Here is a 25362-nt window from a genome sequence, read left to right as displayed (position 1 = left end):
TGGGTAGCAGAAGCTGCAAGAGCAAATGACACTAGCAAGGACCAGCTGACGGTGCTGGAACCCGGAGGGGCAGCAGAAGGAACAAGAGCCAATGGGACAACCGTGGACCAGCTGACGGTGCTAGAACACGGTTTCTAAGCAGGAGGTATCTGTGCTAAAAAGCACTACCAAGGACCAGCAGACGTTGCTGGAACTCGGATACCATGAAGGAGGCACGTAGGCCAAAGGCTCTGCCGAGAACCAGCTGACGGTGCTGGAACCCGGATGGGTAGCAGAAGGTACCCAGGAAAAACAAAGTTGCAAGGCCGTGAGCCGGCCGCAGTTACCGAAACCCACAGTCCTACAGGGGGTGCTTTTCCTATTGGCACTATGAAACCAGCCTTTGTTACCAGAACCCCCAGTCCACATAGGAAGCACTGAAACTGCAGGCACCATAGACTCGGCTAACCCGTCCGCAACATGACAGTACAACGTATCAGTGCAAAGTGACGTTGACACTACCCGGAAACAGCAGGCGTGCTGTAACCAGGCTGGGCAGGAGGGAGTGCCCGTGCCAAAGAGAACCAGCTGACGGTGCTGGAACCCGGATGGGTAGCATTAGCTACAAGAGTCAATGGAACTACCGAGAACCAGCTGACGGTGCTGGAACCCGGAAGGGCAGCAGAAGGAGCAACAGCCAATGGCACAACCGTGGACCAGCTGATGGTGCTAGAACATGGTTTCTAAGCAGGAGGTACCTGTGCTCCAAAGCACTACCAAGGACCAGCAGACGTTGCTGGAACTCGGATACCATGAAGGAGGCACCTAGGCCAAAGGCTCTGCCGAGAAACAGCTGACGTTGCTGGAACCCGGCTGGGCAGGAGGGAGTACCCGTGGCAAACACACTTCTGAGCAGCAACATACGATGTTGAAGCCCAGGGGTCAAATCAGGCAGCAGGCTGAGGCCAACTTGTAGCGAGTTTTATATTGGTTGTACACAACTACTGATTGTAACCGTGATCCACTTTGGCCTCTGGATCTACTGTCTCTAGTATTTCCCCTGGCCTCCAACCATGGCAGTTGCTGCTCTGCAGAGTTGTCTGCACAATCCACACTTGTTCCTGAGTTACTGGGGCTCAGTCACGTCAGTTGATCCCCTGATGTGTGTCTGGCAAGGTGTCCTGCTCTGTCCACATTCCCACAACTATTAATGGGAATGGGGACAGAGCAGAAGACATTGCCGGACACACCACAGGGGATCAACTGATGTGACTGAGCCCCAGTAACACAGGAACAAGTGTGGATTGTGCAGAGGGCACATCAGAGCAGCGACTGGCGGGGTTGGAGGCCAGGGGAAATACTAGAGACAGTACAGCCAGAGGCCTAAGTGGACCACGGTTAAAAATCAGTTGTAGTTTGAATGTGGATGGAGCAGGAGACTTTGCCGTCCACACAGCAGGGGAGCAGCTGGCATTACTGAACCCCACTAACACAGGAGCGAGTGTTTCTATTTGTGCGGACGGCACTTCCAGGCTACAACTGGCTGTGTTGTAGCCCAGGATCAATGCTCCGAGCAGGCTGAGGCCTACTTGGAGCGAGGAGAAAAAGCGTTGTAGTGTGAGTTTGGAGGCAGCTGGAGACTTTGCCGTCCACACAGCAGGGGAACAGCTGGCATTACTGAACCCCACAGACACAGGAGCGAGTGTTTCTATCTGTGCGGATGACACTTCCAGGATACAACTGGCTGTGTTGTTGCCCAGGATGAAGCATGCAGCAGGTGGAGGACAACTTGCAGCTGGTTTTATAGAGGTTGTAGACTACTACTGATTGTCGCCGTGCTCCACTATGGCCTCCGGCTCCACTGTCTCTAGTATTTCCACAGGCCAACAACCCCGCCAGTTACAGCTGTGAAGCGGCGTCTGCACAATCCACACTTGTTCCTGTGTAACTGTGGCTCAGTCCTGTCTGTTGATCCCCTGATGTGTGTCTGGCAAGCTCTCCTGCTCAGTCCTCATTCACACTACTAGTAATGTGAATGTGGACAGAGCAGGAGACCTTGCCGGACACACTTCAGGGGATCAACTGACGGGACTGAGCCACAGTAACTCAGGAACAAGTGTGGATTGTGCAGACGCCACATCACAGCTGTAACTGGCGTGGTTGTTGGCCAGGGGAAATACTAGAGACAGTGGAGCCAGAGGCCTAAGTTGACCAAAGTTACAAATCTGTAGTAGTTTGCATGTGGAGGCAGCAGGAGACTTTGCCGTCTACACAGCAGGGGAACAGCTGGCATTACTGAACCCCACTAACACAGGAGCTAGTGTGTTTTTCTCTGTGAAGACGGCACTTCTGAACACCAACTGACGTTGTTGGAGCCCAGGATGAGGCCTGTAGCAGGCTGAGGCCTGATGGTGTTGGCATGTGGAGGCAGCAGGAGACTTTGCCGTCTACACAGCAGGGGAACAGCAGGCATTACTGAACCCCACTAACACAGGAGCGAGTGTTTCTATCTGTGCGGACGGCACTTCCAGGCTACAACTGGCTGTGTTGTATCCCAGGATGAAGCATGCAGCAGGCGGAGGACAACTTGCAGCTGGTTTTATAGAGGTTGTAGACTACTACTGATTGTCGCCGTGCTCCACTATGGCCTCCGGCTCCACTGTCTCTAGTATTTCCCCAGGCCAACAACCCCGCCAGTTACAGCTGTGAAGTGGCGTCTCCACAATCCACACTTGTTCTTGTGTAACTGTGGCTCAGTCCCATCTGTTGATCCCCTGATGTGTGTCTGGCAAGCTCTCCTGCTCAGTCCTCATTCACGCTACTAGTAATGTGAATGTGGACAGAGCAAGAGACCTTGCCGGACACATATCAGGGGATCAACTGACGTGACTGAGCCACAGTAACTCAGGAACAAGTGTGGATTGTGCAGATGCCACTTCACAGCTGTAACTGGCGGGGTTGGAGGCCAGGGGAAATACTAGAGACAGTGGAGCCAGAGGCCTAAGTGGAGCAGGGTTAAAAATCAGTAGTAGTTTGAATGTGGATGGAGTAGGAGACTTTGCCGTCCACACAGCAGGGGAGCAGCTGGCGTTACTGAACCCCACTAACACAGGAGCTAGTGTTTTTCTCTGTGCAGACGACACATCTGAGCAACAACTGGCTGTGTTGAAGCCCAGGGATTATAGTTCAGGTGGTAGAAACATGAACACAACAGGAGACCCGGATGCAGTTGCCAACTAATTATTTAGTCTGGAAGAGGACTGGCAAATTCTGGGGAGATCCAGGCCTGGTTCATTTTCAGAAAAGTAAGCCGGTCGACGTTATCGGAAGAAAGTCGCGTGCGACGGTCTGTTAGTACACCACCTGCGGCACTAAAGACGCGTTCCGATAATACACTGGCAGCAGGGCAAGCCAGCACCTCCAATGCATACTGGCTAAGCTCTGGCCATGTATCCAGCTTAGAGACCCCAAACTTGAAGGGGGAAGAGCCATCTGGGAGTACACTCACAGGGCAAGACATGTAGTCTGTCACTATCTGTCGGAAACGTTGCCTCCTGCTGACTGGAGCCATCAGTGATGGTGTAGACAATTGTGGCGGACACACAAAACTTTGCCACATTTGGGCCATAGTGGTCTTGCCTTGTGCTGAGGCGCTGCCTCTGCTCCCTCTTTGTGCCGAGTTTCCTCCACTGGGTCGACGCACAGAGGTGCTTTGTAAAGCACTAGCACCACTGCTGTCGGGTGGAATGGAAAACATGATGGACTGCACCAGTGTGTCTTGGTACTCCTGCAGTTTACGCTCCCGGTTCAACGTTGGTATGAGGGTTTGCAAGTTGTCCCGGTAGCGAGGATCTAGGAGGGTGTACACCCAATAATCAGCTGTGTAGAGAATGTGGGCGATGTGGCGGTCATTTCTCAGGCACTGCAGCATGAAGTCAACCATGTGCTGCAGACTCCCAACTGCCAAAGAACCGCTGTCCCCTGCTTGAGGCGTGATCTCTGCCTGCTCTGCATCACCCCACCCTCGCTGTACATACTGACTACAGCTTTGTGTACCTCCCTGCTGTGGAGAGATGTCTTCCTCCTCCATCGACTCCTCCTCATCCTCCTCACAAAGTGTCCCCTGCCTAGGCCTTTGTGAGGAAGCACGTAGCGCAGACTGTCCAGAAGCAGATGGCATTTGGGACTCCTCATCCTCCACCTCTTCCAAAACCTCATCCCTTAGTGCTTGCAGTGTTTTTTGAAGCAGGCAGGTAAGGGGGACAGTCATGCTGACTAGTGCATCATCTGCACTCACCATCCACGTGGAATCATCGAAGGCATGCAAAACGAAGCAGATGTCCTTCATAGAGGCCCACTCAGTGGTGCTGAAGTGTGACCGGCGCACATTGCGACTTGTTTGCGCCTGATGCAGCTGGTACTCCATGACTGCTGCCTGCTGCTCACACAACCGCTCCAACATATGTAACGTTGAATTCCACCTGGTGGGTAGGTCACATATGATGCGATGTTCCGGAAGACGTAATCGGCGCTGCAGAGCAGCAAGGCGCGATCTTGCCATGCTGGAACGCCGCAAGTGAGCGCACTCTATTCGGACCTTGTGCAGCAGTGCATCAAGATCCGGATAGTCCCTCAGAAAGCTCTGCATGACCAAGTTGAGCACATGTGCCAGACATGGGATGTGAGTGAGGTTGCCAAGGCCAAGAGCTGCCACCAGATTTCGGCCATTGTCACACACTACCAAGCCCGGCTGGAGATTCGCTGGCAGAAACCACACGTCGCTCTCCTGCTTGATGGCATTCCAGAGCTCCTGCGCTGTGTGGCTTCGATTCCCCAATGAAATTAATTTCAGTATGGCCTGTTGACGTTTGGCCACGGCTGTGCTCATATCGGTCGTAACAGGCTCCTGCTGCGCTGTTTCAGAGGAACTGGAGTAGGAGGAGTAGTCAATGTGTACAGACTGGATTCCTGCAATCCGCGGAGTTGGCAGAACACGTAGAGTGCCACTCTCCAGATCTGTACCCGGCTCCACAACATTGACCCAATGGGCAGTGAGGGAAAGGTATTGTCCCTGTCAATGGTTACTGGTCCATGCATCGGTGGTCAGGTGGACCTTGCTACTGACGGCGTTTAGTAGCGCATGTTTTATGTTTGCCTCCATATGTTTCTGCAGGGCAGGGACGGCTCGCCTGCTGAAATAAAAGCGGCTGGGCACAGTGTATTGTGGGACTGCCAATGCCATGAAGTCACGGAAGGTGTCAGTCTCCTCCAGCCTGAATGACAGCATTTCAAGGGCCAGTAGTTTGGCAATGCCAGCATTCAGAGCCTGTGCTCGGGGATGGTTTGCCGAGTATGGCCACCTTTTCTCCCATGCCTGTGCTACCGATGGCTGCCGAGTGGCCTGGGAGTGTGAGGATGACTGGGAACGTGGTGCTGTGGGTGGAATGTCACTGGGTCTCCAGACAACAGTGCCAGAGGTTCTTCCTTGGCGATCCTGTGAGGAAGCTGAACCAGCTGTGTGTGAGCTGGAGGAAGAGGCCCCAACACGAGCTGAAGAGGTGGTAGGTGGTGCCGTACGTTGGCCTACGTCTTCAGTGTGTCTGTGTAACTCCAGCTCGTGCTTGGTCAGCACATGTTTCCACATATTAGTGGTATTGAGGTTGCTGACATTTTTCCCTCTTTTGACTCTCTGATGACACAGCTTGCATTTGACAAAGCAAATGTCATCTGCAACTGTGTCAAAAAAGGACCACGCACTGCAAGTCTTGGGAGCACCCTTTTTGCCTTTTGAAAGTGGAATGCTCCTAACGGGTGCCGAAGTGGAGGCTACAGGCAACCAAGTCTGCCCCCTCCCTCTCCCTCCGGTTTTGGCCGTTCGGGGAATCTCTTCCTCAGAGCTGCTCCCACCACCTTCCTGTTCCTCACGCCATGATGGGTCAAGGACCTCATCATCTACACTCCCCTCTTCAAACACCTGCTTCTCCTGGGTTGTCTCGCCAGCACCGTATGCACCAGAAAGTGGTAACTGAGTCTCGTCATCATCTGATGCGTACTGAGGTATGCTGACCATAGGCACTGGCCCACCCGCCTCTTCAGATTCAGAGGGATAAAGAAGTTGCGCATTACTGCATACTCCCTCTTCTTCACATTCTGGAATGCTGCTTGGCTGGCCCCCTCTTTCCAAACCAACAGATTCCGAGAACAGAAGTAGAAACTGTGATGGCTCCTGTCCAGGGGTCTCTGATTGCCTGGGCACTTTGGCAGGTGGTGAAGAGACAGATGGTTGCTCTTCGGTGCTCTGGCCCTGAGAGGATGTGGAAGTAATTGATGTCGATGCGTTAGCTGCCATCCATCCGACAACGGCTTCAATTTGTTCCTCCCCCAGCAGTGGGGTACAGTGAGGTCCTACAAAGCTGCGCATAAAGGACTGTTGCCTGCTGAAACTGGGGGATGCTGACTCACTGGTGCCAACAGCAGGCACAGAATCCCCACGTCCTCTCCCTGCAGAATCCCCACGTCCTCTCCCTGCTGAAACTCCACGCCCACGGCCACGTGCCTTACTCCCTGCCTTCTTCATCTTGCTAGACTGAGAAAGATAGGCAGAAAAGTACAAAGGGGGGCCTTAGTGTGCTTATTCCTGAACAGCTGGTTACAGGTATAAGAAACACTAATTTTATGAAGTGTGTGTGTTGACTACACTTTAATAGGAGATAATGTGGCCTACACAACTTTCAAATGTAGTGTTTGGTGAACTTTGTTGTTTTTTTGGGGGGGAAAAAAATCTAAAAGGATGTGACCAAAGATTTGAAAGTCAGAGTATCACCAACTTTCTGGAGCTATTACAATGCAGGCAGGTAACCTACAATGCAAAAGATGTGGCTCCAAAAAATTGGGTAATACTAATCTGGCTGCAGCTGAAGGGCACAAGCCAGAAAAAAGGCTCCTCTATCTACTCCTATATAGTGTTTGCAACCAACCAATGTAGATGGATATGGATGGATGCACACTAATAGGAGAAGAAAAAATGAGCTGCAATTAAAGAAATATATGTGTGAGGCAGTGACGCACGCTGAGCAGCCTACAACCAGACGTAGCTGCATGACACACTACTCAGCGTGAGCTGCACTCACACACAGAGACCTCTCAGACAGCCGTGAACAGTGCAGCTAAGCGGGCACTAGCACTGACAGGCTGCAGAAAGGCTCCGCTGTGTACTCCTAGAGTGTTTGCAACCACCATATATGGATACGGATGGATGCACACTAATAGGAGAAAAAATGAGCTGCAATAAAAGAAAAATGTGTGAGGCAGTGACACGCTGAGCGGCCTACAACCAGACGTAGCTGCAGGACACACTACTCAGCGTGAGCTGCACTCACACAGTCAGAGACCTCTCAGACAGCCGTGAACAGTGCAGCTAAGTGGGCACTAGCACTGACAGGCTGCAGAAAGGCTCCGCTGTCTACTACTAGTGTTTGCAACCAACGTATATGGATACGGATGGAAGCACACTAGATAGAATTTTTTTTAAAATAAGCAGCTCAAAAAGAAAAATATGTATGAGGCAGCAGTGAGGCACGCTGGGCGGCCTACAACCAGACGTGGCTGCAGGACCCACTCCACAGCGTGAGCTGCACTCACACAGCCCTTGCAGACAGCTGTGAACACTGCTGCTAGGGAAAAGCAAGCTACAGTGGTGGTTTATGTAGCCTGGTTAACGTACAATATTGTTTTGAGAATCGCTATTTCTAACTGTCCCTCACAGTCTTCAACAGCAGCCTGTCCCTAACTGAATTCACAGCAGAGTGACCAGAAATGGTGGTGGCAGTGGCTTTTATAGTGCATCATGACATCATTTCAGCAGCCAATCACAGCCATGCCAATAGTTAACATGCCTACATGCCTAACAGGATGTGCCCACACTTCTGAGGAATCCCATTGGCTGAATCAAAGCGAGCGGGCTGATAGCATTATGGGAACTTCCGATTCCAGTATCCAATATGAAAAAAGTATCGGAAGTCAGTATCGGAATTCTGATACAGCTAATATCGGCCGATACCCGATACTTGCGGTATCGGAAAGCTCAACACTAATTCTAACATGTCAGTGTGATTTTACTGTATAGCCGCATATGAATTACCGGCTTTTCTTCTATCTATCTAATATAAATACATATATATGTGGGTGTGTCTATGTATTCTATGTGTATATATCTATTCTATCTATTCTTTTCTGACCTGTCAGTGTCATTTTACTGTATAGCCGCATATGAATTGCCGGCTTTTCAAAGGACACTGGTGCATATAAATCGGACAGCACTCGCATGGTGCGAGTGCTGTCAGATTTTTACACGCACCCATTGACTTGCATTGGCAATTTTCACCCGAAAATCACAGCAAATCGCAGCATGCTGCGATTTTTTTTCTCAGTCCGATTTCAGATGGGAAAAAAATCGCAACTGAGATGTCACCCATTGACTAACATTGACCCAGTCACCCATTGACTAACAGTGTCTGATTTTCTCTCCAGTGAGTATGAGCCCTTATAACAGAAATCAGACTACAGAAAGTGAAAGCTCCATAGAGGGACTAAGGAAAAAAGGAAAAAAAATTGTAAAAATATTTTTTTTAAATCACAAAATAATAATAATAAAAAATTAGAGTATTGTACCCATAAATAAGTATTTTTATGTAAAAAATAAAAATAAACAAAAAAAAGTACACAAATTTGGTATTGCCTCGTTTGGAACGACCCAACCTATAAAACTGTCTCACTAGTTAACCCCTTCAGTGAACACTGTAAAAAACAGGCAAAAACCTATGCTTTTTCATCATCGCCAAACATAAAGTAGAATAAAACGTGATTAAAAAAATGAATGTAAATAAAAATTGTATCACTGAAAACATCATAATGTTTGCAAAAAACAAGCTGCCATACAGCTCTGTATTTAGATAAATAAATAGTTATAGCTCTCAGGATAAAGCAATGTCAAAATGTTTTGTTTTTCATATAGTTTTTTTTGTGTAAAAGCACCAAAACATAAAAAAAAAAGATATATATGTGGTATCGCTGTAATCATACTGACCCGAAGAATAAAGCTTCATCGGTACAGAGGTGGCTGTCGATCAGTGCGGGGTTGTGGTTTCTTCCACCATGCACTATGTACTAAGCTGTGATTGAAGCCACGCCATCTGTGCCTCATCACACCTCCCAACATTTCAAGAACCTTTTCAAGAGGGCCAAATCATGAGATGTGCATAGCATATCATGGCAAATTTTGACCGCAGCCCGTGCCACACCCAAATTCACACCCATTTACCTTTTTTTTTTTTTTAACCTAGCAGGAGGAGATGGCAGAGGGGGCAATGGCAGTAAGGGACATTCAGGAGATGTCTGAGGCTGCAAGGTGTAGACACAAATCTGGAACTGTCTCACTGTATCTAGGAGGTTTGGGACTAGATATGAGCAAGTCCATTTTCGGGAATCTGGTCCAGCGTCTGGGTCGGTTGTACCAGGCAGTTGGATGGAAGACTTGCAAATCTTTAACCTTCCGGCGTCGCCAGTGTGGCTTTTGATCAGTCAGGGCTGGCACTATGTCATCTGTGCATCCTGCTCATCCCTAGTTGCGACCTGTAGACTTATTTTTTCTTCATTCATTCACAGTCTTTGCAGACAGAACTTTATATTGTTATGTAAGCTTCACTATATGACACTTGGCTTTTTTGCGTCTGTAAGACCAAGTTCACATGACGCGCCCCAGGGGCCGTAGGATACTCAGTACTGGGCCGGTCGTCTTTAAGGGGTGTGTCACAGTGGCAGTGACCCGGTCCGTGGCCCCAGGTCATGTAAAATGGGTGTATTTAGATGAGAATAGAGTTTGTATGAATTTGTGACGCCACCTGTGGTGTTCTGGTCAGAGTGACCAGCGATGCAGTGTTGCTTCTCTGGGACAGATGTTATGATGCAGCAGAGTTGTTAAAGGTCTCCACTGGTAGAGCTGTAGTCCCAGGCAGTAGAGATGAGTTGGTAGATGGTGAGGTAGTGTAGAGAGGAAGATGTAGCAGAGCTGGGTGAGTGGCACAGGAAAGGAGACAAATGACTCAGTTGAATGCAGTTCCAATGGGCTTTACTCACAATTCTAGTGCGCACAGGTGCCCGCTTCAATGCTCCAGGCGAGGGGTCCAGACAACTTCCAGATAAGATGAGGTACACCCTTCCAGCTCTCCCTGTCAGTATGTACCTTTCTTGGCCATTTCCACACAATATGCTGCTTTAACTCCTTACTTACTTTCCAGCACTTCACGGTTATCGTTCTGGGCCAGCAGCTGCGAATCCTGTCAGACAACGCCTCACTGTTTCTGTGATCCTTTTCAGTCGGACTAACTGTGGTAGGGGCGATGGTCCATAAAGTAACCAAAGCTATCGGCTTGCTAGTGGCGCCCGGAGGTACGCGAACTAGGCTAGGGGCCGTTCCCTTTGCGCCCAGTTTTTCCATCCACCTTACCTGTACTCAGCATGGATAAGGGACCCACGGGGAGTACGCTCCAGCCGTGTCCCAGAGGAACCTTCTTTCCTTTTGGGAGCTTTCTTTGTAATGCAATCTGTCCAGCAGCCTCTAATCTATAGAGCTTCTGCAGACACGTCCTTCTCCTTCCCTCCCTCAGAGGGATCTGAACTCACTTTCTATCCTACTCCCTCTCTAAACTATGCCCCACCCTCCTCACAGCACTCTTCGTGTTTTAAGCAGGGGCCATAAAGGGTGCTCTGCTACACTACTGGTGTGTGTGGGATGTGGGTGTTGGAGTTTGGTCGGGTGTATCCACCTTACCTGGTTGTGGGATACCACACCTCTGGGTGAGGTGCAGTACCTCTGTGGTGACTGGACCATCAGGGGTGCCACACACACATTGCAGGAATACTAAATATAAACACACCCACAGGCAATAGGCCAAGGGAAAAGGGAATTCTAGTTGCATAGCTTTAAAAAATTGAATATAATCTCTGAGTTGATTCAATATAATCTCTGCTTACCTTTTTCCCGTCATTGTGAGGCATTGAGCTGCACAAACACGCGCAGCTCATTGTCTCTGCTGCCAATGCACCAGGGCAATTGGGAAGAGCCAGGCTAAGCGCCAAAATTGGCACATCTTATGGATGCGCCTTTTCTGGGGGTGACTGACAGCATATGTTCTTAGTCTGGGAAGAGGCAAATATCTATATCCCCTTCCTGGTTAATATCAGCAAACAGCTGTCTGCTTAACTTTTGCTGGTTAGTAAATCTAGGAGGGACTCAAGTCATTTTTTGGGGGTCACCTATATAATAACAAGTAAAGGCTACACAGACAGCTGTGAGCTGTTCTTTATAAGCTGGGAAAATCCATCAATAGTGTACCCTTCCTGGAATAATAACACCAGCCCCCAACTATCAGCTTTCCCTCAGTTGGTAAATAAAAATGCCATTTTTTTCTTTTATTTATTAGCTAAATACAAGTACAGAAAATCACACACACAAAGCACTGATTATATATCTCACTGACATATTTTTATTAGCTTTAAATGAGAATTACTGTATGTAAATGCTGATGTTAAAAACGGATTGCATACACATGTCATATGAATGTCATACGGATAGTAAGTAAGAAAAAAATAGCATTTTACTTGCATGACTCTCGTATGACTCTCATATGACACTCATTCTACTTTTCAGGAGCAACATAGGAACAATTTTATTTACGCTGATGAGTGAGAGGCCTTACATGAAAGCAAAAATCTGATTATTTCTTCACCTCTAGAAAACAGATACATAGAATGTACAGATGTTACTCTATGTACCAGTATAATCTGCCTGTGGGTTCAGAGCTTACAATGCAGCTTCAAGTATACAAAATCCTCACATGCTTGTAAGTACATGCTGCTTTAGCTACTGCCTGAAATGATACAGCTTGTGGGTTCGATTCCTGGAAAGACCAAATCACAAAGAAAGAAGAAAATTCTAGATTTAATTAATTGTAAGGCTAAGTGCACACGTAGCGGAACTCTTGCGGAAATTACAGCGAGAATTCCAGTCCGCGGGAAAATCGCATTTTAAATTCCCGCGATTTTCCCGCGGAAAAACTAGCATTTTGCAAGCGTAATTAGCTTGCAGAATGCTAGCATTTTCTAAGTGATCTGTAGCATCGCTTGGAGAACTGATTGACAGGTTGGTCACACTCGTCAAACACAGTGTTTGACAAGTGTGACAAACTTTTTACTATTGAGGCCGCCTATGCGGCATCAGTAGTAAAAGATAGAATGTAAAAAAAAATAAAAAATGGTGTTATTCTTACCCTCCGACGTCTCGCGCAGTCGTTCCCAGTAATCCTTTGCGAAAATGCCCGCGATGACGTCCGTTCTCGCGGGATCGCGATGTCTCGCGGTCATTCGCGATGACGTCGCGCGAATGACCGCGAGACTTCGCGATCCCGCGAGAACGGACGCCATCGCGGGCATTTTCGCAAAGGATTACTGGGAACGAGAGCGTGAAGAGAAGCAGGAAGGCTGCGCGGGACGTCGGAGGGTGAGAATAACAATATTTTTTATTTTTAAAGTCTATTTTTTACAGGGATATGGTACCCAAAGCCCGGAGGACAGTCTCCTCTCCTCTGGACCGTGGGTACCATCCGCAATTGTTCTGCTTACTTTCCGCATGGTGTGCACAGCCACATGCGGGAAGTAAGCGGAACAATGGATTCCTATGGGTGCGGGATCGCCGCGATTCCGCAAATTAATGAGCATGCTGCGGTTTTTACCACGAAGCGATTCCGCCGCGGTAAAAATCGCAGCATTAGCACAGCATTGCGGAATCCCATAGGAATGCATGGAATGCTTATTTTTCGCGTTTTCGCGGCAAAATCGCGCGGTTAAAACCGCCGCGGAAACGTGAAAAAAAACGCCACGTGTGAACTCAGCCTAAGTGTGTGCAGAGCAATGATTCAGGCACCGTCTTCGAGGAGGAGCTACGCAGCAATGAAGTCAGAGAAGATGCCACACAGAGAAGAGAGTGGAATTTGGGACAAAGCCTTGACCTGCTGGGACAGCAGGACAGCCCCCTCAAATCGGGACAGTCCTGCTGAATCCAGGATGGCTAGTTGAGAGCTATTACTCTATGACTGAAAGCCAGAGTTACAGTAATTTACTCAGGGAGCCGGGCCGCTGCACAACTTCAGAACGCTATTAACCTGCAGTTTAGCCCCTTTATGTCAGGCTAATGGAAATGTCAATAACTATAGTAGTACATTTCATGATATATGGTACACAATATCAGAGGATCAAATAATGGTCTGGACATAAAATAAAAGCAAAGGAATGGTAGAAATAATTGGCCTGTGTAAACAGGGCTTTGAGAAGAAAGACACACAATGTGTAAAGCCCCTGTCACACAAAGCAATCTCGCTAGCAAGATCGCTGCTGAGTCACAAGTTTTGTGACGCAACAGTGATCTCACCAGCGAGATCGCTGTGTGTGACAGCTATCAGCGATCGGACCCCGGCCGGGTATCTCTGATCGTTCTTGAAAGCTCTGGACTTTTTTTGGGTCGTTGGTCTCCCGCTGGCCAGCACGCATCGCTGTGTGTGGCAGGCGGGAGAGCAACGACCAGCAAGCAGGCGTTTAGAAACCCTCTGTGTTACCTTAGTTACTAGCGCAGGGAGCTGGTAACCAAGGTAAATAGCAGGTTTCTAAGTACCGCGCGGCGCTTAGAAACACGCTGTTTACCTTAGTTACCAGCTCCCGCTCGTCGTCGCTGGTGAAGCTGGTGAGATCTGCCTGTTTGGCAGCTCACCAGCGATCATATAGTGACTTACCAGCGATCCTGACAAGTTCATATCGTTGTCGGGATCGCTGGTGAGTTGCTATATGTGACGGGGCCCTAAGGATAGGAACTATGACTCAGTTCTGTTATATAGGGTAAAAAACTTCAACACATTGCAATATCAGAAGTCTGAATTTATATTAACGCATCGCTGTCTTTTTGTCTTACAGACTATTTGCACCAGGTGATGTCTCATATCTGACATTTTCCTCAGTAAGTACAATATCTTCAGTAGTTGCGCTAGCGTTTTCTGTAAGTAGATAAAAACCTTTCAGTGTCTCTTGGAGGCACAAGTTAGGCTGGCTTTACCCTTAGGCCGGGATCACACATGCGAGGAATACGGCCGAGTCTCGCATGGTAATACCCGGCACTGCTGTCAGCACACGGGAGTAGAGCGTGCAGCTCCATTTATTTTTATGCAGCTGAACGCTCCGCTCCGGAGTGCCGGCGCCAGAGCTTGGTTTTAACCTGCGAGACTCGGCCGTATCTCGCTGTGTGTGATCCCGGCCTTAATTGTTTTTACAGCATTTTTTTTTCCAAACTAAGTCAATATTTCTGATATTTAATCAGTTTATGGGGACACCGTCGTATTTACATTAGTCGAATATGATATGAAATAATTACTCTCAACAGCTGTATGTTTGTAAATTTATTTCAAATAAACTTTGATGTATGCATTCTACCTGTTTCTACAAGACTCAAAATAATGTCAAAGTGTAAAAGAATGAGCCAGTGTGAATATAAACCACCTGTATTTTTGTAGCCTGTGAAAAATAGAACCTGACAGTAATAGTTTGCATTTGTTTCTTTATGGAGATTTCTACACTTTACAAATAACAAAATATAAAGACCAAATCTAGATGAAACCCTTCTGATGAGTAGCATATTCTGATTTCATGCTGTGGACTAATTAGAAACGCCCCAGAACAGCGATGTTATATGTTACACATCTCATAAGTTTTCCCAAAAAGGCTTGTTTGTACTGTTTTGTAGCTCTTGAGGCTGACTGGACATTCGTTTAAATATCCCGTTTATACAAGCCGACCGTACTTCCACACACACACAGAATTGGTTAAAGGAAATCTGTCAGCAGGTTTTGGCTATGTAACCTGAAGACAGCATGAGGTCGGGGTTAAAACACAGATTTCAGAGATGACTCTCTTATCAAACTCTGCTTTTGTTTGCTTACAATGATTGTTTTAGTACAAGAAGCTTTTCATTGCTGTACCAGAGCTGGTCTTGTGAGCCTAAAGCCCCCGTTACACACTGCGATATCGTTACACACTGCGATATCGCTAGCAATATCGCTGTAATGTCACCGATTTTGTGACGTAGCAGCGATATTGCTAGCGATATCGCTATGTCTGATACTTACCTCCGACTGCTCCCCCGCTGACTATCGCTGATCGCGCGAGAAGCTCCTGGACCATTTCTCGTCGGATGCTTCCTGCTGGGCTTCCTGTGGCGCCGACGAGCGACGCGTGGACGCGGGCGGGAGGACGTCAGGATCGCCGCGTCTGACAGGTAAGAAGCGACCCCCGACCGCTGCTATGTCGCTGGTGAGATCTGCCTGTGTGGCAGCTCTCTAGCGACCACTTAGCGATGCAGCAGCGATCCATATCGTTGACGGGATTGCTGGTGCATCGCTTGGTGTAACGGTACCCTTAGTCCAACATCCCCTCCTGTGATGGGCATCTCACTGTCTATAGCCATCATATATACAGAGCCTGGTGGGTGTGGGTTTGGGGGGGGTGAAGGAAATAGGGCAGCTTCCTCAGCTCTGCTTGATGTTAAATCTAAAAACTCTGTGTCAAAATGGCTGCTCCCAGTAATCTAAGTGATACATTGCTGGATTCAGAAGGAAAAGGGAATAGATACGACACACCAAGCTGTATCTCTCTCCTACTCATTGCTGGATTCAGCTTCTAATTGCCTACGTCATGCTGCTCTCAGATGAGGTAGCAAAGACCTGCCGAAATCCCTTTTAATACGATCATTCTATGCACTGTGATAGGGTCACTTGCACTGTATGTGAGGGGAGATACAGGTGCTTCAAAATTAGAATATCGTCAAAAAGTTAATTTATTTCAGTTCTTCAATACAAAAAGTGAAACTTGCATATTATATAGAGTCACTACAAACAGAGTGATGTATTTCAAGTCTTTATTTCTGTTACTGTTGATGATTATGGCTTATAGCCAATGAAATCACAAAAGTCATTATCTCAGTAAATTAGAATACGTTATAATACCAGACTGAAAAATGTCCAGCTGTTTTTTTGTCTTTTGGGTGTTTGGAGACAGGAAAGTCTCCAGACGTTAGCTGCAGGTGGAGCTGAAGACTTATTGTTTCCAGAGCGAGCGAATCCTGCAGATACAGTATAAGGCCATGTGCACACGATGCAGATATCCAGCAGATCCGCAGCGGATTTTACCACACAGAAACGTTGCATATCCGCATTGTGAGGTACAGAAGCATGTTAATCAATAGAAAAAAAACCGCTGTGCAGACGCTGCAGATTTTTCCGTGGGGTTTTCTTGTGGTTCAAAATATGCAGCATGTCACTTCTTTTGTGCGGTTTTCCACCTGCTCCATTCTCCAAATCCACAGGGGAAAACCGCAAGAAAACCGCAAGAAAAAAGGAAGAAATCCGCAGGAAAAATGCAGGTCGGGGTCACACTTGCGAGTGCAATGCGACAAACTCACCCTGCACTGCCGCCGGCACTTGGTACCGGAGTGTGCGACTGCATGTATTTGTATGCAGCTGAACGCTCCGGTACGAACCGCCGGCGCTTATTAGTATTGCCCATACTGTGCCTCCATATAGTCAAAATGTCCCTTGTTCCTGCACAAATGTAATAATGTTCCCACTGTGCCTCCACATAGTAATAATGCCCCCATAGTGCACCCATTTTTTGTCTTTGCATAGTGATAATGCCCCCAACTGTTGATTATTGCACCCTCACCCCTCCCCACCTGCTCAAAAAAACAAAGTCTGCACTGGCAAATAAAATAAATAAACCAAAACTCACCGAACCCTCCTCCCACTAGGTGTCCACCTCCACTTTACTACAGTCTTCTGCTCAGCGCAGGCGGATTGATGAAATTAAGTCTTTTGGCCATCTGACATCCACTGCACGACCCTGAAGCCTGCAGAGGGAGAATGCACCTGATTCTTTTCGTCCCTATTGTACTCAAAAGGCTGTTGTGAAGGGACAGGGATGTGGACGTGGGGTCGTTGGTGCCCAACAAGGCACACAGAGTCTGTGAGACCGAAGAAGGTTGATGCATCTAGGTTCCTGGCGAAATTTCCCGGTTTGGAACGTAAACAGATCTGGAAGCCAGAAGAACAAGAGCAGATAATGTCTTGGATGGCTGATAAGGCCTCAACGAAATGTTCTTGCAGCACCCAATTGTCCATGGCAAAACAGTCTACTGTCCATACAGATAACGCTGGGTCATCCTATTCTCAACCTGTTCCTAGTTCATCACCCAACAAAGGCACTGTTAGCGTGGGTGGTCTGGAGAAGGAAGCTCCGGGAGTGGACCCTCTGGACCGTGGCACCAAGGGGCCCCGGGCGAGCTGCCAGATGGAACCAACCCCTATACAGGGACCGTTAGGAGCAGGCCCAGGTGTTCGAGTACCACGGTAGCCGGTACCGAGAGGGGCGGCTCAGGATGGACCGGAGTAAGACTGAGACTGGAGTAAAGAGTAACAGAACAAGACTGGAACCAGGAGGCTGGAATGAAGAGAGACAGAAGACTGGAACGAGAAGGAATGACAGGAATAGGAACACTGGAGACAGGACTGGAGTAGGACGGCTAGGACACTGAAGACAGGACTGGAGTAGGATGGCAAGAACACTGGAAGCTGGACTGGAGCAGGACAGCAGGAGCACTGGAGGCAGGACTGGAGTAGGATGACAGGAACACTGGATACAGGCCTGGAGTAGGACGGCAGGAACACTGGAGACAGGACTGGAGTAGGACGGCAGGAACACTGGAGGCTGGACTGGAGCAGGCCGACAGGAACACAGGAGACAGAACTGCGGACGAGAGCAAGGAATGCAGGTAGCAGGACTGAGAGGCTGCTGCGGGGAGCAGCGGAGAACGGAACTGCAGGAGCAGAGAGCACACGATGAAGTGAGGCCAGAGTGCTAGGAAACACAACGATCAGGCGCCTCCCTCAGGGGGAAGAGGCCTAATATGGCCCCGTCTGGTCAGCCATTGGACCAAAGGTGCTTCCAGGTCAGGACACAGCCTGAGCATAAGAAGCAGGAAGGAGGCGCGGCTGCGGCCTATGGCGCATGCGCATAGCATGCAGGGAAGGCATCGGTCGCGAGTCCGTCTCAGGTGACCGCCGCGGCCGTCAGGTGAAGAGAGGCTGCGGCGTGGGAGCGGAGGCCGACTGCGGCGTGGGAGCGGAGGTCGGGTGAGTATGACGAAGCGGTGTAACAGTACGCACCCTTAGCTGCCCCCCCTGGAGGTTAGCAAGAAACCTCTTGAGGATATGGGGAGCATTGATATTCTCCCGAGGCTCCCAGGATCTCTCCTCAGGACCAAAGCCCTTCCAATCAACAAGAAAGAAAGTCCTACCTCTAACCCTCTTCACAGCGAGAATGTCCTGCACTTCAAAAACATCATCGGCACCCACCGGCTGAGGACCAGGATCAAGCGAGGAATGGAAGCGATTCAGCACCACAGGCTTCAGGAGAGAGACGTGAAAGGTGATCCGGAGCGAAGCAGGCAACCTCAATTTGTAGGCGACTTCGTTAATATGTCCCAGAATTTCAAACGGGCCGATGTAGCGTGGACCCAATTTGTAGGAGGGCATTTTTTATCGGACGAATTTGGAGGAGAGCCAGACCTTGTCCCCAACATGATACGGAGGAGGATCCAACCTCTTTTTGTCCACATAGTTCTTCATCTGATCAGCGGATCTCTTGAGTGATGTGTTGGTCTCAGCCCAAATCTTAGAAAATTTAGAAGACAAGGCGTTGGCCGCGGGTACCTCGGGGCAGGAGTTATCGGAAGAGGAACACCAGGATGTCTGCCAAAAACAGTGAAAAACGGAGACTTGGCGAAAGACTCACCAGCATGGTTGTTATAAGCGAACTCTGCCCAGGCGAGTAAGTTGACCCAATTGTTCTGGTGAGCGTTGGAGAAGTGAAGTAAGTACCCCGTAAGCGTCTGGTTGGTACGCTCTACCTGTCCGTTGGACTGTGGATGGTAGGCCGAGGAAAAGTCGAGGGAAACGTTCATGCGCTTACAAAGTGAACGCCAGAACTTGGAGGTAAACTGAACCCCCTCGGTCAGACACAATGCGTCGAGGTAGTCTGTGAAGTCTGAAGATTTGACGAATGAAGATTTTGGCCAGCTCCGGCGCTGAGGGAAGACCGGGCAGAGGGCCGAAATGAGCCATCTTGGAAAAACGATCCACCACCACCAGGATGACTGTGCAGCCCGCAGAGCAGGGTAGGTCGGTGATGAAATCCATGGCAATGTTCTCCCAAGGAACCGTAGGGACAGGCAACGGAAGCAACAAGCCGGACGGAGGTCTCTGTGGCACTTTGTGGCTTCTTGTCCATCCTGTGCAAAAAACAAAGTCGAGTACATCTTGGCGAAGTGTGGGCCACCAGTAGTGACACACGATAAGGTCAAGGGTCTTCTTAGTTCTGGCATGGCCGGCCAGTTTGGAGGAGTGCCCCCATAGAAGAACCTTTCGCTTGAGATTCTCTGGCACAAGCGTCTTGCCAGGTGGGGGAGTAAGCCAGTTCACCGGAACCACGGTGATGATCCTAGTGGGATCAATGATATGCGAAGGTTCCTCCATGGATTCATGTGGCTGGAAGACCCTGGACAGGGCGTCGGCTTTGGAATTCTTGTTGCCAGGACGGAATCGGAGCTCGAAATCAAATCGGGCAAAAATTAAGGACCATCTGGCCTGGTGAGGGTTAAGTCTCTGGGCAGACTGGAGATAGGCCAGATTCTTGTGGTCCGAGATGACAAAAGGATGGACAGCTCCTTCCAGGAGGTGACGCCATTCCTCCAAGGCCAACTTGATGGCCAAAAGTTCCTGGTCACCGATCGAGTAGTTACACTCGGATGGAGAAAAGGCCTTCGAGAAGAAGCCACAAGGGTGCAGGAGACCGGAGGCGGTTCTCTGGGACAGTACCGCCCCGGCACCCGTCGAGGAAGCGTCCACCTCGAGTACAAAAGGTCGATCGCTCTCAGGGCGATGCAGGACCGGAGCCGTGGAGAAAGCCCGTTTTAGGGTCAGAAAGGCCTCCTCTGCCTCAGGACACCAATCCTTGGAAGTAGACCCTTTACGGGTGAGCGCAGAAATGGGTCTTGTGATAGCGGAGAAGTGGGAGACAAATTGCCGGTAATAGCTGGCGAACCCGAGGAATTGTTGCATCGCCTTTAATCCGACGGGGCAAGGCCATTTGTGGATGGCAGACAACTTCTCGGTATGCATCCTTAGACCAGCGTCGGAGATAATGTATCCCAGAAACGGCAGAGAGGTCTGTTCGAAGAGATATTTCTCGATCTTCGCATACAGGCGGTTCTCCCGAAGACCCTGAAGCACCAGGTGGACACTCTGTGGAACGAGAGGTCCAGCGAGAAGACGAGGATGTCGTCTAAGTACACGACCACACAGGAGTACAAGAGATCACAGAAGATCTCATTGACGAACTCTGGAAAGACTGCAGGAGCATTGCAAAGGCCGAAGGGCATGACCAGGTACTCGTAATGGCCATCTCGAGTGTTGAAAGCGGTCTTCACCTGCACGGATACGGACCAGATTGTAGGCTCCTCTGAGGTCCAGCTTGGAAAAGACCCGAGCCCCTCTGAGATGGTCAAACAGCCCTGGAATGAGTGGAAGAGGGTACCAGTTCTTGATGGTAATCTCATTCAAGCCCCTATAGTCAATGCACGGCCGTAGAGTTCCATCCTTCTTTTTGACAAAGAAGAACCCGGCTCCCACGGGCGAAGAGGATTTCCGTATAAAGCCTTTGGCGAGGTTCTCTTGGACGTACTCGGACATGGCGGTGGTCTCTGCGGGAGACACAGGGTAGATTCTGCCCCTTGGAGGGGTTGAACCGGGAACAAGTTCAATTGGGCAGTCAAACGGCCGGTGTGGAGGGAGGGCCTCCGCTTCCTTCTTATCAAAAACATCGGCGTAGTAGCTGTAGGCTGGAGGAAGACGCGGGAGGTCTGGAGATGACCGAGGAGTGGCCACTTGGCAGACAGGCGTCAGACAGCGAGCATGACATGGGTGCCCCCAGCGGAGTATCTCCCCAGAAGACCAGTCGAGAACAGGCTGATGAGTCCTTAACCATTGAAGACCGAGTAGAATGGCATGAGAGAGCTTTGGCAAAACGTAAAAGGCTATCTTCTCTCGATGTAAGGCTCTAACTTGCAACTCCACCACTTCAGTGACCAAAGTGATGGTCACCTGTAGCGGTTTGCCATCCACGGTGGCAATCTGAATTGGGTTAGAAAGAGTGACTACAGGAATTTGGTATTTATCCACCTCTTCCGGCCGAATGAAGTTACCCGCTGAGCCCGAATCCACGTAGGCCACCTTGGAACCACGCCTCCCTCCTGAAAACCAAAAGCACAGAAATCGTAAGGGGTTGAGAGGGATCATCATCACCTAGGAAGGCCTCTCACCTGACCTAGGTGGAGTCATTTCCCGGTCTCTTAGGACAGGTGCGGACATAGTGCGACAAATCACAGCAATAGAGGCACAGATCTTGTGCCCGTCTCTCTCTGACGCAACACGGCCAACCTGAGACGGTCTATCTGCATGGGCTCACCCGAAGAGAGGGAAGAGGACCCAACTGAACGGGAGCTGGCAGACCGGGTAAAAGGAGAGACTGACCTGGAGGACCGCCTGTCTCTCGCTGACTCCCGAGCACGCTCCAGGAAGCGCAGGTCAATGCGGGTAGCCAGCGAGATAAGGTCCTCTAAGGTGGACTGGGTATCTCGACCTGCGAGTTCATCCTTTATTCTACTAGAGAGACCGCGCCAGAATGCCCCCACCAAAGCCGTGTTATTCCAACCGAGCTCGGAGGAGTGCGAATAGCGTACTGTCCAACTGTGAGAGAGCCCTGGTGTAAGTTAAAGAGTGACTCCGTGAGAGAGGCTAACCAACCCGGCTCATCGAAAACCTTACGAAACGTATCCAGGAAAACCGGGTGACTCGAGACGACTGGGTCGTCACGTTCCCAGAGCGGGTTGACCCAAGACAGGGCCTCTCCCTCCAGATGGGACATTTGAAGGCCACTTTTGGCCCGATCCGACTGAATGGCTGCCACAGCAATATCCAAGTGGAGGCTACACTGATTTAAGAACCCCCTACAGAGCTTGGGATCCCCGGTGAAACGAGGCGGCTTGGCGAGGCGGGGCATCGGGTGAGCAGAAGACGTGGGAGGAGGAGTCAGCACTGCAGTGGCAGCCTGGAGGGCCGACAAGCGACTATCAAAGGAGGCCATGTAGGACAAAATGTGGGCTTGAGTATCTTGCTGCTGACCCAGCTCCTGTTGGAGACTGGCCAGCTGAGTGGCATTTCCAGGATCGGCCACCTGCAAGGCTGACAAATGGGTGTCCATCGACTTCATGACTGACATAATGCGACCCTGATTCTCCCGTAGGAATAGCAACTCTTTCTGGGTAGCAGCCGTAGTACCGGCAGAGTCCATGGCCTGATCGTACTGTTAGCGTGGGTGGTCTGGAGAAGGAAGCTCTGGGAGTGGACCCTCTGGACCGTGGCACCGAGGGGCCCTGGGCGAGCTGCCAGATGGAACCGACCCCTATACAGGGACCGTTAGGAGCAGGCCCAGGGGTTCGAGTACCACGGTAGCCGTTACCAAGAGGGGCGGCTCAGGATGGACCGGAGTAAGACTGAGACTGGAGTAAAGAGTAACAGAACAAGACTGGAACCAGGTGGCTGGAATGAAGAGAGACAGAAGACTGGAACGAGAAGGAATGACAGGAGTAGGAACACTGGAGCCTGGACTGGAGTAGGACGGCTAGGACACTGAAGACAGGACTGGAGTAGGACGGCAGGAACACTGGAAGCTGGACTGTAGCAGGACGGCAGGAACACTGGAGACAGGACTGGAGTAGGACGGCAGGAACACTGGAGACAGGACTGGAGTAGGACGGCAGGAACACTGGAGACAGGACTGGAGTAGGACGGCAGGAACACTGGAGACAGGACTGGAGTAGGACGGCAGGAACACTGGAGACAGGACTGGAGTAGGACGGCAGGTACACTGGAGGCTGGACTGGAGCAGGCCGACAGGAACACAGGAGACAGAACTGCGGACAAGAGCAAGGAACGCAGGTAGCAGGACTGAGAGGCTGCTGCGAGGAGCAGCTGAGAACGGAGCTGCAGGAGCAGAGAGCACACGATGAAGCGAGGCCAGAGTGCTAGGAAACACAACGATCAGGCACCTCCCTCAGGGGGAAGCGGCCTAATATGGCCCCGTCTGGTCAGCCATTGGGCCAAAGGTGTTTCCGGGTCAGGGCACAGCCGGAGCATAAGAAGCATGAAGGAGGCGTGGCCGCGCCCTATGGTGCATGCGCATAGCATGCAGGGAAGGCATCGGTCGCGAGCCCGTCTCAGGTGACCGCCGCGGCCGTCGGGTGAATAGAGGCTGCGGCGTGGGAGCGGAGGCCGACTGCGGCGTGGGAGCGGAGGTCGGGTGAGTATGGCGGAGCGGTGTAACAGGCACCAAGGGCTACTGGTTTGAGTAGAGTCCGAAGTGTGTCAACTGTTGCCAGGAGCAATTCCTCTGTGCCCCAAGTCAAGGCAAGGGTGCGTTCAGCTGCTGTCTGGAAATTTTTTTCCGATAGTCCTTCTGAACCAAATGTTGTCATCTGTAGCATCTGCCATAGGAAGCTGAGCAGGGGCCAGGGCAAAGGCAACCAAAGCACCACCAGTATGTGGAAACACATGGCAGTCAAGCACCCTAGTCGGTGAGCTGAACAACAGGGTACCAAATCAGTGTCTGCGGGTCAAACCACTGCCATGTCGCCTGTGATACAGCCTCACCAATCTGCTGGGCAGGAAGCAGGTGATCATCATACCTCTTGTTCACAAGTTGCGGTTGCACAGACACAGGCCACAACAAGCTCATCCACTTGTTTGTCCCAGGAAAGCGTCCAATTGTCCATGTCCCAGATGTATGCAAGTAGGCGTAAATACCAAGCCACGCACCCTCAAGCACAAATACTGAACGCGCACATTGCCAAGTTGCTAGCCGTGGAAATGTTGCCGTTTAGGCTTGTGGGGACACAGTCTTTCCGTGATCTTTTGGCTGTGGCTGCCCCACGATACTCGGTTCCCAGCCGGCACTATTTTTCCCGGTGTGCCGTCCCCGCATTACACCAGCACGTCTTAAACAATCTAAAGCATGCTCTCACCAATGCCGTAACCGGGAAGGTCCATCTTACAACAGACACGTGGACAAGTACTTGTGGCCAGGGACAATACATCTCTGTCACGGCACACTGGCTCAACCTGGTGGAGGGTGGGACAAAGTCTCAAACTGGACCATCAACACATATACTACCCACGCCACGAATAGCGGGCCCAACCTAAATCAGGGTTTCCGCCTCATCATATACGTCCAGTCTCCCCTCTTCCTCCTCCTTCTCTGCCTCGTCATCCTATGCTGAATTACCCTCCACATCACTCCCAAGTTGGGAGCTGTGCAGCAGCGCATCGGCAAAATGCTCTGCTGAAGCTGATCTGCTTAGGGTGAAACACCACACACTGCAACAGAGTTGTGGCAAGGAATAAAACAGACCGATCAGTGGCTCTCCCCACTGCGACTCCAACCTGGTCTGGTTGTCTGCGACAATCGGCGTAGCCTGGTGGCGGCTTTAAAGCTCGGGAAGCTGGTACACGTGCCATGCATGGCTCACGTACTGAACCTAGTGGTGCAGAAATTTCTAAAAACATACCTTGACTTGCCGTACCTACTTGCGAAGGTGCGCCGTATTTGCACCCATTTCCACCACTCCTCAACCGCTGTTGCCGATCTTGAAGACCCATTGGGTCTTCGGCACATCTTCAAAAACTTTAAGTCTTAGGCACACAGAACCCAATGGCATCGGGTCTCGTCGGTACCGGGCCGGTGTCAGCTGGATGTGTCAAAGCAGCAGTGACCCAGTCCGTGGCCCTGGGCGCCCAAGTATTTGGGGAGATTGAATGGTGGAATGTAGTTAATGGAATAGTTTGTGACGCCACCTGTGGTGTTCGGCAAGTGAGGTGTTCAGCCGACGCTGTGTGCAGATGCTCTGGGACTGGTGGTGTGTTGCAGCCAAGAGGGTGAAGCTCCCCACAGGTGGAGCTGTAGCCCCAGGGCAGTGTAGATGTAGGGGGTAGAGGAGAGGCACAAGCGGTGTAGAAACTGGTACCCAGATGTAGCTGGGCTGGGTGTGTTGGCGCAAGAATCAATGGAGGACACCAGGCTTGCAGTTCCAAAGCTTTACACAGTCTGTAGTACACATACAGG

The 25362-nt window shown here is 50.3% G+C and overlaps 1 protein-coding gene across 1 annotated transcript in view; it reads left to right on the top strand.

The window, feature by feature from the left end:
• The window catches only part of FGR (FGR proto-oncogene, Src family tyrosine kinase), a 417108-nt gene that overhangs the window by 137501 nt on the left and 254245 nt on the right, over positions 1–25362 (top strand). The window contains exon 2 of the mRNA XM_073564004.1: positions 13999–14041. The gene's annotated coding sequence lies outside the window, so the exon portion shown is untranslated. The remainder of the gene's footprint in view (positions 1–13998; positions 14042–25362) is intronic.

This window comes from Dendrobates tinctorius, unplaced genomic scaffold, assembly GCF_039654945.1.
Source record: "Dendrobates tinctorius isolate UK_male_01 unplaced genomic scaffold, ASM3965494v1 ptg000015l, whole genome shotgun sequence".
Lineage (NCBI taxonomy): Eukaryota > Metazoa > Chordata > Amphibia > Anura > Dendrobatidae > Dendrobates > Dendrobates tinctorius.
Note: the sequence above shows the minus strand (reverse complement) of the source record. Positions and strands in the feature narration are given on the sequence as shown.